Source organism: Prionailurus bengalensis, chromosome D3, assembly GCF_016509475.1.
Source record: "Prionailurus bengalensis isolate Pbe53 chromosome D3, Fcat_Pben_1.1_paternal_pri, whole genome shotgun sequence".
In the NCBI taxonomy this organism is placed as follows: domain Eukaryota; kingdom Metazoa; phylum Chordata; class Mammalia; order Carnivora; family Felidae; genus Prionailurus; species Prionailurus bengalensis.
Window position 1 is genome coordinate 20441620 of NC_057356.1, and position 15825 is coordinate 20457444.

At 45.0% G+C, this 15825-nt stretch overlaps 1 non-coding gene and 2 gene segments (V, D, J or C); 1 reads left to right on the forward strand and 2 right to left on the reverse strand.

Annotated features, from left to right (window-relative positions):
• The window catches only part of LOC122470393, a 644196-nt gene that overhangs the window by 544559 nt on the left and 83812 nt on the right, over nucleotides 1–15825 (reverse strand).
• LOC122470388 overlaps nucleotides 1–15825 on the reverse strand; it is a 901179-nt gene that overhangs the window by 526810 nt on the left and 358544 nt on the right.
• Nucleotides 1733–1836, forward strand: LOC122471064. Its single transcript, XR_006294084.1, has one exon. It is a non-coding gene; the product is annotated as a U6 spliceosomal RNA (small nuclear RNA).

Here is a 15825-nt window from a genome sequence, read left to right on the forward strand (position 1 = left end):
TGAACCACTCTAGCAAATTAATCAAATCCCTATAGGAGGTGACTGCAACCCATTTCAAGTGGGCCCAAAGCTCAGGTAACACCCAAGACTTGTGATTGGCACCCCAAATGGAGGGCATTCTTGCAGGACTGAGCCCTTACCCTGTGGGATCTGTGTTATCTCCAGTACTGAGTGTCAGAATTGAGTTGAATTGTAGGGCACCCAGCTGATGTCCCAGTATGGCTTGCTGGTGTGGGGAAATCCCTTACCACACACTGGAATTGGTGACCAGAATTTCAGGTGGTTGACTCCTTCCTGGGTTTTTCCATCATAGCCGGAACCATTTTAAATTTACATAAAAATTAGTTTTTCATAGATCTCATGGAAAATCTCACTTTTCTAGAATTCAAAAGTAAACTATTCATGTGTGAGGTTATTTTGTCTACCTGCTGGATGGTGCTTCAAACATCACTCTTAAGTGCATTGCATGCATAGATTATTTTCTTGGATGCTAATACGTATCTTGTTTTTTATTCTTGTGTCAGTATCACATTGGTTAAATTATTTTAGCTTTCACAAATGTCTCAGTATCCAACAATTTATGTCCTACTTCTTTGTCCATTCATTTGCAAAATGCTCTAGACTATTTCTGTCCTTAAAATTGTCCTTATAAATATTAGGGAAAAAGAAATCATTAAGCCAAACTACCAACAAGTTTATCTTTCTATTTATGCAAGTCCTTTTCTATCTTTTTGAAAGGATTTTTCATTTTTTCCTAGAGTTTATGCATTTTTTTGTCAGGGATGGGCTGGAGTCTCTGTGGAATGTGTGGGTTCATAAAGTTGCCACTGTGTGTTGGCGGGGAAGAAGGGGCTGCCACCGTTCCTTGGTTCCCAGGGGCACCTTCTCTTCTGAGCCATGGGGAGACTTGCTGAGCCTGAAGTTTGTCTCCTGTGCTGACTAGTGAACGGCATGGTCAGGAAGAGGTTCCAGAACAGGTCTGAAGTCCTGTGCGTGCCGTGCCTGGCACAGGCAGAATCCACAGGACATTCCTAACTTATGGTCCTCACGTGGCAGGGTTGTCCCTCAGTCTCCCCATTCCAGTGTCTCTGAGAGAATTATCTTCCTGAGCGAGGATTTTCTGCTGTGTTCACGTGAGCAGGCTGAGCCTACAATTTCAACAATAGCTCAGACTAAAGCTCCTTAAAGCCAATGCTTCCTGGAGAGTTTCAGAGCCTAGGCTGCTGGTAATGTGATAGAAACAGTAGAGACCATGAAAAGGAGCCCAACATCCCTACTCATTAGGGAAATGCAGAGCAAAACCACTTACATACCACTTCAGCTTTATGAGGAGATGGTCATCTGAAACCTCATGTATGCTAGTGGGAATGCAATCCTTTGCAGCCGCATTGGAGAACAGTCTGGCACTTTATTCAGAAGTGTATAATAAAGTCATGATATGGCCCAGGCATTCAGCTATTAGGTATCAAACCAAAAGAAACTAACATATATGTCCACACAAACAGCTTGTATAGGAGTGTTTATGGCAGCAATAGACACAATGCAAAATAGACAGAAGGTGTCAACGACACAAATGTCCATCAGCTGATAAATAGATAATGAATATATGGTGCATCCATACAGTGAAATACTAGTCACCAATTTAAAAAAGTGAACTACAGAGCCAGGTATAACTAGATGGACCTCAAAAACATATTACACCTAAGAATTCGGCAACAGAAGGCCATCACATGTTTGTTTTGACAGCCTATGCAATAAAATTGGAAACTTCCAGATAGATTAGCATGGGCTCCACGCAAGGGTGATATGCAACTAAGTGAAACATTCCATACATTTACAGATGGTGATGTTCCCACAGCAATGTGCATGCACCTAATGTGGGTGAATGGGGCACTTAAAATGGCACATGTTCAGTGTTACAGTGCACGTAAAATACCCACAAGAAATCACCGCAGACAGAATGGAATTTGTGGCTACAAAGGGCTGAGCGCAGTGGCGACAGTGACTTCACTGCTGGTAGGTCCAAGGTTTCTCTGCAGGTGATGGAAATGTGGTAAATTCAGTCATGATAGAGGTTGTCCAACTGTGGAACTATATTAAAGACCATGGAATTGTATACTGTAAATGAATGAACTTTGTGGCATGCAAATTATCTCAATAGTTTTGTTTTGCTTTGTTTTTAGAAAAAAACAGTATGAGGGAGAGCAACTGTGACCGACCTTTTAAGGTCATTCTGTGCTCAGAGCAGACACTCACACCCTCTAGGGTGTCCTATTTGTCACAGGCAATAATGGGGGTGACCACGAGGGGCAGGGGCAGGTTTTTGTCTTAGGTCCCCATGGGCCTGTAGCACTGTGTCAGCATTGATGCTTTCATCCCACACTGAGCAGTAATAGTCAGCCTCGTCCTTAAGCTGTAGGCCCAATATGGTCAGAGAGGCTGTGTTCCCAGAGTGGGAGCCAGAGATCTGGAACTGTGAGAGCCTACTTGTCCTGAGCATCACAGTTTTGGGGCCACCGTGAGAAATCTGTTGGTACCAGTCCACATAATTTGTTCCAACAATGTTACTGTTTCCAGTGCAGGTGAGGGTGACCTTCTGTCCCACAGACCCTGACATGTATGCTCCCTATGTCAGTGGAGACTGTGCCCAGGACCCTGTAACAGAGCAGTGGAGACACAGACAGGGGAGTCTCAAGGAAGAAGAAGAAAAAAACAGAAGAAGAAGAAGGAGAAGGAGAGGACAAAGTGGAAGAAGTAGTCAACCTGTAGTTAGCACTGCAGGATGGAGTGGATTGACTGTGGGGCCCAAGAAGGTTGGATCTCATGTTCCTGAGCCTGGGTCACTGGAGGAGCACTAGGACCTTTGGGTTGTGTTGGTCAGTGATGTCTGGCTTCATTCTGGATTGGAAACAAGTGCTGATGAGGTAGCATGATGTGGAGACAAAAAAGGAACCTTGGTCCCAGGGTACATGGTTGAGTCAATGATTTGGCTCATCTCTGGTTGAGTCCAGAGATTTGAGGAGATATCCCGGGAATGATGTGTCAAAATCATGTCATTCTGTCTACTGCTGTTGCTCCTTCGGGGGGCAGTAGAGAGTGCATTTCTGTCCTGGGATCTCTGTCCCTGGTGGAGGCTGGATCAGCTGGGAGAGGTGTGGAGATCTGTGAGCACAGGGCAGGGTCAACACTTCAGAGAGTGGGGCAGAGCTAGGGTAGGATCCCTGCTGGAGCTCAGGAAGCATTCATCTGGGTGATAAGTAAGAACAGGGAGGACTAAGGGCATCCAGTCTGTGGTGGCCACGACCTGACACCTTGATCCTTAAATCGCCAATGAGGGCATACCTGTCTCACACTTCTTAGTCCATTCTACACCCTGAGGAACTGGGTCTGTGATGGTTAAATTATGTGTAGCTTGTGTAGGCCATGAGAGCCAGATGTTTGGTCTAACATGATTTTAGTAGTTTCTGCGAATATATATTTCACATGATATTAAGAAGTAAATGAGTAGGGGCACCTGGGTCTTCAGTCAGTTAAGCAACTGACTCTTGATTTCAGATCAGGTCATGATCCCACGGTTCATAAGATTGAGCCCTGCATTAGGGTATGAGCTGAAAGCACGGAGCCTGATTGGGATTCTCTCTCCCCTTCTCTCACTGCCTCCCTCCCCCCCCCCCCGCACTGTGCTCTCTCTCTCTCTCTCTCTCTGTCTGTCTCAAATAAAGGAATAAATTTTTAAAAATGGAATTAAGTCAGTAGACTTTTATTAAAGCCAATTACCATCCATAATGCGAATGGGCCTCATCCAATCAGTTGAAGGCCTTGATGTAGAAAAGACTGACCTTGCACAGAAAGAAGGGATTCTGGGAACACATTGCCCTCAGAACAAAACTACAACATCTCCACTTCCTCTCCTGGGTCTGTGGCCTTCCAGCCCACACTGTGGATTTTGGACTTGCCAACCTCTACAACAATGGCTAAAGAGTCCTTAAAATAAATATCTCAGATAGACTGATATGCACACATAGACATGCACATAGACATACATTATATTACACATACATATACACATGCATCTTATAGGTTCTTTTTCTTAGGAGAACCCTAACTCATGTGCAGTCCTTTATCCAAATCTCAGTCTTGTTCTTTGTTTTTTTCTAGCCCTTTGCATGGTTCAATTCTACAGAGGGATCAAGACAACTGGTCAGGCAATGCTAAGTCTGTGCTCTAGGTCCTGCAAAGACCATGCAAAATCATGATCACAAGGTGATCACAGGTGTCAGGTGGTGGGGAAGTGACCACCATTGAAGTTTCTTGCAACTCTTTACCTTCTTTCTACCTCTGGGAAGAGAAGGTCATCATGTGAGTAATATACTTTCTGCTTTCTTTCTTTTTTTAATTTTTTTAACGTTTATTTATTATTGAGAGACAGAGAGACACAGAGTGTGAACAGGGGAGGGGTAGAGAGAGGGGGAGACACAGAATCCGAAGCAGGCTCCAGGCTCTGAGCTGTCAGCACAGAGCCTGACACGGTGCTTGAACTCACTATCTGTGAGATCATGACCTGAGCCGAAGTCAGTCGCCTAACCAACTGAGCCATCCAGGTGACCCTATACTTTCTGCTTTCTAACTCTCATGTGAATGCCTACATTTCATATCAACACCTCGTGCCTGGGAGTGAGTGTGTGTTGGTCTGGAATTGATCAGGTGCATGGACATCAGAATGGTCATGGGATTGAGCTATGATTTTATGAGATGGAAACGACCTGGCCCATGTCCCCTGCCCAGATGCCAGTGTCCATAGTCCATGTCCCAACTTGAATAACAAAGAGGGTAGAGGGAAGAAGAGGTGGTAGGCACGGCCATATTTGGTGAAATTTTATCATTTTCTTCTCCTATTTGAACCCCAAATCCCCAGCCATGTGATTAGTCAGTGACTAAGCCCAGTTCCAACCAGATAGCCACTGTATTACCCAAGCCACTTGGACAATCCCCTCCCTGGTCACCATGATGATTTCAGGGGAGATGGTGGAGTGATGTGGTCCAGGCAACTTGAAAACCGAAGTTTCTGGTCAGTGGGTCATGGAGGGCAAATCTCCCGTCCAGAGGGTGTGTTGTATGGACCTCATTCTGGGACTGCAGGGACATTTGTCCCAATCTGGGAAGTCAGCCTGAGACACAGTATGTTTTACTTCTGTTTCTTCTCTCTACTTCCAGACACTGTCAGTTCCCTGAGCAGGTGTACCCTCCATGTGTTTCCTTTGCTGTGTCCGGACCCCTTAGACCCAAGTCTGCCATGTAGCAAGGGTTCAGTAAAGGGTGTGAATGCATACCATTGGAAGAGTGGACTATCCTAAGCCAGACACAGCTGGACTCTGAGTCCTGGTTCTGTCCTGACCCCTTGATAAGGACTGAACTGTGTGCCCTCAAAACCCTATGTGGAAATCCTAACCCACATTGTGATGTTTGCAGATAAGGCATTGAAGCATGTAATTATGGATAAATAAGGTCATATGGGTGGTGTCCTAAAAAATAGGGATGATGTCTTTATAAGAAGAGGTAGAGACACCAGAGGGGAAAACACAAACAAGGCCATGTGAGCACCCAGGAAGAACGCCACCATCTGCAAGCCAAAGACAGAGACCTCAGGAGAAATCAAACCTGGCAACACCTTGAACTTGGACATTCAGCATCCAGAACTGTGAGAAAATCAATATCTTTTGGATTAGCCACACAGTCTACGGTTTTATGTTACGGTAGCCCTAGGAGACAGGCACAAGCCTCAGGGACTCTGTCCCCAGGGCAATATCCCAGCGTACAGGAATTTCTGCTCAGTTTGCATGAAACAGAAAATGTGTACCTGCAAGGACAGGCTGCAGAGACAGAATTGAGAGCACAAGGACACATATCCTAGAGAAAGTTCCCTGAGTTGGGTTTCAGACCTCAGATTTAGGTCAAACAAAAGGGGAACCAGCTGTCTTGGCAGAAGATGGGGGCTGCAAAAGAAATCCCATCACTGCAGGGACAGCATGTTTTCGTCTCACTTCCCCACAGGCCTGGAGCACTGTGTGAGCACTGAGACTATCATCCCATGCTGAGCAGTAATAATCAGCCTCGTCCTCAGCCTGCAGCCCAGTGATGGTCAGGGTGCCTGAACTGCCAGACTTTGAGCCGGAGAATCTATCTGGGACCCCCGAGGGTTTGCTGTTATCCCAACAGATGACGGTTTTGGGGCCCATTCCTGGGACTTGTTGGTACCAGCTCACAGCATTACCACCCCCGATGTTGGAGCTGCTTCCGGTGCAGGAGATGGTGATCCTCTGGCCTAGGGTCCCAGACACTGATGGTGGCTGAGTCAGCACAGACTGGGCCCAGGACCCTGCAAATGAGAGACACAGAGACCGTGATGCCAGGGTCTAGAGACAAGAGGAAAAAGAACGACCCACATGTCCTCCAAGGGCCCCTTCCCTTGGCCTCACATCCAGTTACCTGTACAGTGAGCAAGTAGGGTGAGGAGAAGAGGGGTCCAGGCCATGGTGGAAGTCATCACTGTTCCTACCTTCTGTAACCCACGGTGTGCAGACCTCCCCTAATAGGTCTCTTCCCCTTTTCATTCTCTAAGAGGGGGAGGATCTGTCCATGCAAATGAGACTCATAGCTGTCTAACACTTCACTGGTCCTGGGTCAGGTCTCTCTGTTGAGGAGGTAAGGGGATGGGTATGGGAGGGGCTGTGTGGGGCCAGGGGGTGTGGATGTCACCACTGTGAGCCCTGAACATAGGTCACAGGCAGTTCCAGGTGGCAGGTCCCAGCTCTGATCACCTTTTAACCCTTGAAATGGGCTGTATGTGTCCCTTGGTGGTCCAGGCCCAGACACAGCATTGTGTGACATGTGACTGGAGCCAGTCAGGCACACCTCCTGACATCCTACTGCTTTGTCCCCTATCCCCTGCTTTAGGGCCAGGTATCCCCTTATGTTGCCTCCCATTACCTCAAGGAAAGCTGTATACTCTACCCAGACTCTTCAAGGTCTGGCCATGGCTACCTTGGCTGTTCATGGGTCAGGGTCGAGGTGGTGTCTCTGCTCAGATTCCTTTTCAGTCAGGATCAAATCCAGAGCACTGTGCTACCCCCATGAAGATGTGTCTCTTTCTGTGCAAGACACATGTTTTTTCCTCTTATATGATTCCTTGCTTGTTACAAATTTAGCAGTGTATCTCCAACACACAAAAATATTTTTTCAAAGTCCATTTTCCGGGTGAACTGTAAGTATTTTTATTTTTTATCTGCTCTTTATTCAAGCTTCACCATTTTACTGGTCTTCTCACTAATAGATGAGTTTAATAGCATATTTTATACTTGTCCATTCTGTATTTGTATGAGAATCAGATATTTGGCTTTTTGAGTCTGGCTAATTCTGATCCCACTCCCAGAACACAGAAAAGGTTAAATGTGGTAGTGCCTTCTGTGACCTCCCTGTGAGGTGGAGTCTCTCAGCAATGATCCTGAGGTGACCTGGAGTGGCACTTACTGGGGACTGGAACAGATGGGGAACCATCCTGGGATGTGTACAGAGCATCTTGTGCTGGGCCTCTGGAACTGGTCCTCTCCTGAGGAAGGGACAGATGGAGGAGAAAACCACAGGTGGTCATGGGATGTCTTATATTTTATAAGACATTAGAAAGCTCTGGGAGTCAGAATTACAACCGTATGAGACAGAAACCCCATGGTCTGTGTCCCCTGCTCAGCTCTTAACGTACACAACACAAGACTCAAACATGAACCAGCTATGAGGGTGGAGGGCAGAGCTGGTAATAAAGAGCTGAGTGATATACAAGGTGGGGATGCTTGCACAAACCGTCTGACCTTTTCCTCTCCTATCCAGACCCACATCTTCCAGTCATGCTGTCAGAATGTGATTGATCCTGGCCCCAAATGCTGGGATGAACCTCTGTTTCTGGGAGAAATCAGATGAATTTCTTTCTGGTACCATGTTGATGGCAGGGAAGATGGTGTAAGAGATCTGGTCCAGTCCTGAAGGCTGGGATTCCTGATCAATGGGTCCAGGATGACGAGGATCTCTCATTCTGGATGGCTTGTTGTGTGGATGCGATACATGGGAATGCAGAGGCATTTTGTTCCTATGTGGAAAATCAGCCTGGGGACATGGGGGTCATGGAGAAGGGTCATCTCAGATAACTATCAGAGAAAGAAGAGTGAGTCCTGAAGGATTTCCCACTTGTTATCTGGAGAGGAAATATGCCTGTGTTTTATTTTCTTAAGTTTTATTTATTTATTTATTTTGAGAGAAAGAGAGAGAGAGAGAGAGAGAGAGAGAGAAGAAGAGAAAATGAGTAGGGGAGGGGCAGAGAGAGAGAGCGAAAGAGAATCCCAAGCAGGCTCCACATTGCCAATGCAAAGCTGCCTGACATGGGGCTTGAACTCACAAACCGTGAGATCATGGCCTGAGCTGAAATCAAGAGTCAGACGCTTAAGCGACCCAACCACCCAGACACCCCGAAATATCCCCATGTTGCCACTGAACAAGGCAGGGAGGTTGTTGACGCTTCCATCATGGGGGTGAACTTGGGGCCTCATCTCCATACCCCTGATCAAGAATGTTCTCCCTAGGAGCTCACTCACATGCCATCCAGCTCCTAAGGGTTAGCTCGAAGCCACACCCCCTTCTTCGGTGCCTCCTTCCTCCCCAAACTTGCTGAATCTGCCCATTATCCTCTAACAGCTACCGGTGTTCCCACTGGCTTCCTTCCTCCCTCCTCCTCATGCGTGTTCACTGAAACATCTGGACTTTTCTTCATAAGCTTGAATTAGATCCTGTGTCTTTTTGTCAAATGCTCCAGTGGCTCCTGTATCCACCTACAATACTCAACTCCCCTCCCTCCATGGTAACATTTTACATGTGTTTATGCTTTTCCTGGTTTGTTTTCCCTTTCCCAGATAGCGTCAGCTCCCTGAGGACAGGGACAATCCCTGTCTTGCCTACACTGTATCCTGAGCCTCTAGACCAAGTGTGGCACCAAGTATGTTTTAGTAAATAGTGTGGGACGAAGGAACTCTTGGTGAGTCAACTGTCCTAAGTCAAATGCAGTTGGACTCCTGTGTCTCTGGTTCTAACCTGACACTTCATGGACCTGGCCCCCAGGGAAAGCTGACCATTGCATCAAGTGATTTCTGCTCAATGCGAGACGGTATCACAATATGTGTTGCCAAGGACTGGATTTGGGGACATAGTTTGAGAGGATGAGGACAGATTGTAAATTATGTACAGTCAGATGCAATAAGTGTCCAGAGAGTGAAGGGCCCACAAGAGGAGGAGGGAGGCTGCATCTTGATTCTTCACTGATCTGGAACAGTGTTTGTCCAGATGGCCCCATGTCTGGACCCAGTGGTCAGACTTGTCTTAGGACAGGACCTAAGAAATCATGCCTTGGCACACCTGAAGCCAGAGGTTTCATCTCAGATAACAATGAGACAAGATCTCCCCAGTCCATATTTCTATGGCTTCCACATATGTGTTTTGTGCCAGGCCACAATTTCATCTCATGTTGCTGCTTTTTCTGCTACAGATGATTTTGTTCTTGAGATCTGACCCCAACCTCATGGATGGATGAGTCTGTAGATCCTGGAAACAGGAACCTAAATTACAGAAAATATAGGGGGCAGGGATATTTGGAGTTCCTTATTACTTGGTCCAAAGCCTAACTCACTTTGGGGATTCGGAGCACAAAGCTCGGGATGCCAGCAAGGTTAGAGAATGGGGAGGAAATGGCAGAAAGGAGAAAATAAATCTGAATACAAATTGAGAAGGAAACCCTGGGCGTTCCTCTGCTACATCGGTGCAGGAGACTTGATACACATTTGCTAAGATACACACTCATTTTAAATTTCCTCACAGATCAGATCATTCCTTACAAGATCATGTAGATCTTGCCTTACATTGACAAGTTAGTAGAAAGAATCCATGAAAACTGTCATTGTAGGCAGATGAAATTGGGCGTGAGTGCTCAAGGAGCTAGAATTTCATTTCCTCCTAGGCCTGGGACATGGGGGCTTTCATTGTGCTGGTCAGGGGGGTTCAAATTCATCCTTAAGTTGCAGTCAAGAACTTGAGCACACAAGACTTCTCCAGTAGGCATGACTTCCCACTACATATGCCTCCACAAGACCAGGCAAACAACATCCCATGTGGGGTAGGGATACACCCACATGCCTTCCAAGAGAGGCCAAGGCAGCCATTGGAGGTGACCTCTTTTTGATCAGTTTCCTCAGACTGTCTTCCCGGGAATTATGGATGCAAGTTTCACTTGTAACCCTTGAAAATACAGAGTTTCTGAGATCACATGCTGCCCTCTTCATGTACCTGTCTTCTGGCCCCAATTCTCCAACAAGTTACAAGTCACAGGGTCCTTCGCCAGGTTGAAGTGATGAACAGAAACCATCGCCCCAGATGCACACTGTGGGGGCACTATATACACTCGTCGCCAGGGGTCCCCAGCAACAGACCTGTTGCACTCACACTCTGTGCTTCGGCCTTCGGACAGAGGGTCCTCTACCCGGTCCGTGTCCTTGGTTGACACTGCATGTCTGTGCTCTCACCCTGACTTGTTTCTTCTGACTTCAGACCTACTTCCTGGGCCTTATCCTCCTCAGAGACAAGCTGGCCTGAGGACACAGGGCAGGATTCTCCCAGGGCTATATTCTAGTCACATGTTTTCTTAGTGTTTCTACTTTCTTTTCTTTTTTTCTTTTCTAAAATTCCCCACCATTTCAAGGACATTTTACCAAAGCTATTACAATGATTGTATTGGTCAATTCTGGGAGGATTGACATCTTTACCAAGTTGAATATTTAGACCCATAAGCCCGATAGATCTGTACATGTATTTAAACCTTTAATCTCCCTTTGAATGGTTTATAATTTTTAGTGCATAAAATTCTCAAATTCTTTCAGATCTTTCCTTATATGTTTCATATTTTTGATGCTATTGTAGATGATATTATTTCTAATTTTCATTTTTGGAGGTTGATGCTAGAATAGATAATACAATTCCCACGTGCATGTGGGGGTTGCATCACAACCCCAAATGGAAACACTCAGACCAGAAGCATACCTGAGTCACTCTACACTCTCCAGAGAGCATGGCCGGAATCAGCCTTTTCATTCTTATCCAATTTCTTCATTAAGAGCTATTAATCTGTGAGCATGGGATTACTTCCAGTGCAACATTAACAGGGCGAGACTATATTATCAATGGATTAATCCAAATTTTGATCTGAAGAAAAGTATGTGATACTATCAGATCAAGTGGACTGAGGAAACTCAGGTGCTGACAGAAGAAATGACAACGCTATTGACCCCCTAACCCAGGCGTGGTAGAGCCCCTGTTGTGAGGGGCACACCAGGTCAGAAGGGTGCAGGTCAGGTTTTTGTTTCACTTCCCCATAGATCTGGAGCACAGTGGAAGTCTTTAGAAGGAGGGTATCTGGGTCATCCCCTGCTGGCACAGGGAACCTGTAAACACAGACCCTCATGGGAAACGGGGCAGCGGAAAAGGTTAAGCTGCTTGATGGTCTGTGACAGTGAGGGTGACACCCACTCAAGAGCTGCCATGGATCTGGAGATGTCCCTACCTGTGCAGTGAGCCAGGAGCACCAGGAGCACAAGGAGAAGGGTCCAGGCCATGATGGATCCTCCTCCTGCAGCCCCAGATCAGGGCGGGCATGTAGCGGTTTCTTTTGTCTTCTCCATGGACTCATGGGGACCGGCTGTTCACACAGTTTTCCGTCCTGCCTACTAGCTGAAGTGTCAGCTTAGTCCCTTAGAAAGAGGGGGCTGATTTCCACAGAGACTCAGAGTTTGTCTCCTGGGAGGGACCAGGGAAGAAGCAGCTGCCGGAACCTTCCACAGACCTGTGAGCAGCAGACCCCTCCCAGCCAGAGGGGACACAGCTGCTGAGTCCCCACTAGCACACATAGGCAAAAGTGTGGGCGCCCTAAGGGGGTTGTAGGGTACACAGCAGGGGGCCCCCAGTGTGCTCTTCCTGGGGAGGCCGACAGTGCCCCCTGCTGCCCACAGGTCAAGCTTCAGCCTGTCCCTGGAAAGGATGTCAGGGACACTGACCTGACAGCCTGGCCACTGTCAGACCACAAGCATCCACATGCCATATGCCCTAGTGCCCAAGGTAACTAATATGAACAAGCAGCCTTCCCAAGGAGAATTTCTGTGTTTGTCAGAGAAAGAAATGTGGTGAATCACCACCAAGCACCATGAATGGGGCCACAGTGGGTTGAGAAGGCAGTTTCTGGAAGCACACACCTGAGCTGCTGTCTCAGGTGGGCCACGTGAGGGAGGAGACTGGTTCTCTGGGTGGAGAGTTGGGACCAGGGTTTCTACAGCAGGACAAATAAAACACACTACCCTCCCAGAAGAAAGAAGGAATTGGAGGTGGGTGGGCCATCAGATATGATGTGTTGAGGGGACGGAAACTACGTCATTTGACAGCAGCTATGAGCAAATGGAATGTAAGTGCAAAAGGGGTGAGGACATTTGACGCCTAAATGTAAAAGTACTTCTATGTCAGAGTGAGGTGCTTGGCTTTTATTTTATTTGTATTTCTTAGAGATTGAAAATGGGAGAAATATTGTTGAAATGCAACATATTGTTTTTATTATTAATTCTGCTTAACTTTTCAGCTTTTCCAAGTATAATAAAAAATCAAACATTGTATGCACTTAAGGCACAGAATGGAGATTGGATATACATTAAAACTGTGAGGTGAAACAATCAAGCTAATCAATACATTTATCACTTCGTATACATGCCAGTTTTCTATTTTTCTTCCTCCCTCCCTCCCTTCCTTCCTTTCTTCTCTCTCTTTTCTTCTTTCTTTCGTTCTTTCTCCTCTCTCTTTTCTTCTTTCTTCTCTCTCTTTTCTTCTTTCTTTCTTCTCTTTTCTTCTTTCTTTCTTTCTTTCTCCTCTCTCTTTTCTTCTTTCTTTCTTCTCTCTCTTTTTCTTCTTTCTTTCTTTCTTCTCTCTCTTTTCTTCTTTCTTTCTCTTTCTTTCTTTCTTTCTTTCTTCTTTCTTTCCTTCTTTCTTTCTTTCCTTCTTTCTTTCATGAGAACCCTTAAGATCTATCCTGTCTGCAAATTTCAAATCTACAGTACAGTATTATTAACTAAGAAACTTACACTTTAGACAGACATTGTGGTGTCAGTTTCAACAATGTGCCTGACTACAACAGAGCAGGCAAGGCCGTGTCCGGAGGGCCTGAGGGCTGAGTATACAGGGAATCTGGAGGAGGAAGATGAGCAAGTAGGGCCCACAAGGAAGAGCATGGAGAGGTGACCGTGGCCATGGACTGAGGGTGAGGGAAAGGATGATGGTGAGGTTGAGGGCTCCAGCTGTGTGCACTGTCTCGGGAAGGACATGAGAGGGAAAAATAAGGTTGAGGACAGTTAAAGGGGTTTGTGTCACATGTGTAAAGGTGGGGATGTGGGAACTACGTGGGAACAGGAACGTGAGATATGCCAAGTCCGTCCTCCCAGTGCAGTGGCCGGAGCATCCCTTCCTGCTGTGCACTAGCTCTGGGTCAGTGGTAAGGAAAGGAGAAGATAAGAGAGGTGGGAAGATGAAAAAAAGGAATAAGAAGGAAACGCAGGGAGCCACCCCTGCTCACAGAACCAAGATAAAGCGTACAAATCCATTAGAAGTAAATCAGGAAATCCCTCAGTTTTTTTTTTACTCCTGTCTTTATGTAATTACTTAAGCAATTACCGTTCAGATTTGTACTCCTTTTAATTCTTCTGTTCTCTTTTTTATGTGTACTATTTTTTTTTTCTGCATTCATTCAGTTACTAAGACCATTGTGTTAACATCTGCAACTGTAATTGTGGACTAGTTATTCCTCTCTTTGCTTCTATAATTTATTCTTCAGATAGTTTTGCAAAGGTATGCTATTATATTTGAGCTTATTTTTTTTCTTGAATAGATTATTTTATCACTATTAAATGTGTCACTGGTTTTCTAGAATATTTCTTCCCTTAGTCTTTGGCGTGACACTTATATAACCACATCTTTTTGTACTTTCATGGTTGCAGGGTATACTTTTTTTTTAATTTTAACCATTATGCTCTGTTATGTCAATCCATGTCTGTAAGTGGAACAATGTGTCCATTTAAATGCAATATAATTCAACATCATTATGTAATATATTAAGTTTAATATCATTTTTGTTATTTTGTTCTCTTCTTAAATCTAGATTTAGATTTAAACAATTTAAATTCCTTTATTACTCTTTTCTTTGAAGTCTCTGTTTGTCAAAAGACTACCAGCTCTCCGCAGAGAGGTATCCACTGTATTTACTTCCCAATCTGGGTTTTGACCGGGCCTTTGTACTCAGTCTGGAATTTAATTTTCTTCTCTGGTGTACTTATGACTCATTTTCCTCTCTATTAGTCCAGTTTTGTAAGTGTTCTCAGGATGAACATTGATATAAAACATTATACAGCACAAGGGACCTCTATCTTCTTAGAAATTCGTTCTCAGCTCATCCATTAAGGGGCATTCAGGAAAGGGAATCCCACTCACATTCATTCCTATTATATTTATTTGGTAATGTTCCATGGGTTAACAGTGAAAAGACAATAAAATGTCTAGATTTTTCCCGGTAATATCAGGGTTCTCTGGACAATGTAGGATGGGTTCATAGGCCTTTTTTCTCTAAAATAGTGAGATTCCTTTCAGCATCATTGCAGGCCGAGTCAGAGGAAAAACAAAGACAGAGAAAGCCTAGAACACATGCAGTTACACTTTACTGGTCTCATCCTGGTAATTACATCTGCAACAGTCTCATTTCCAAATAAGGTCTCATCCCGAAATATGGGAGTTTTTAGAACTTTTAATCGCATGAATTGGTGGAGACACAGTTCAACACGTAACAATTAATATCCACAGTTTATTCAGATTTTCTTACTTTTTACCTAATGTCCCTTTTCTGTTGTATGATCCAGTTAATGATTCTTTGTGACATTGAGTTATGAATTGTCCTTAAGCTTCTCTTACTGTGACACTTCTTCAGACTGTCCCTCTTGTTGGTGCCTTTGTGCATACTTACTGAGTGGGGGTTATGCCTGACGTCATTCAAGCCAAATGTTTACACCTGTTCCATGAAATCTCTGGATGGGAATGTGTCTCATCTGATTCCATTTATTTATACCATCAGTTAACAATATGGACGGCAGACATATGTGTAGACACTGAGTTACAACCCAAACCTTTATGTTCCTGTGGTTGAAATCTTTCTAGTTTTGCCTCATGGGGGCCCTTTAGGTTGGCTCGTGAGCTCCCAGACACACCCTGTCCTTGTGTGTGTGCACACATGGGTATGTGTGGTGGTTGTGCACTGATTTGTTTGCGTTTGTTTGGGAGACAATGACAGACAATGACAGAGTGTCATTTAAGTGTCATTAGTATCATATGGAATAATCTGTGGCTCAGAGTGTTTTCCTCTGTTCACATGATTCATTCTTTTTCAGCGTTTAGCACCCCCGCGACCTACAGATGTTTGCAGAGTTTTGCTTCTTCCAATGTTGGATGTAATTATCAAATTATTATAAAAGTGGCACCTCCTTGGTGACCTCTTAGTTGGTTCCTGGTTTGGGTGATTATTTTAAACCTAGAATAAATATCCATATGCCAAGTTTAAGGTGCTTTCAGGCTTTCGTGATTAGGAATAAGTTGTTATAAACATTGAAGTACAGGGTTTTTCCTATGGACGAAATTTTTGAAACTTATCCTCATAATTTTATA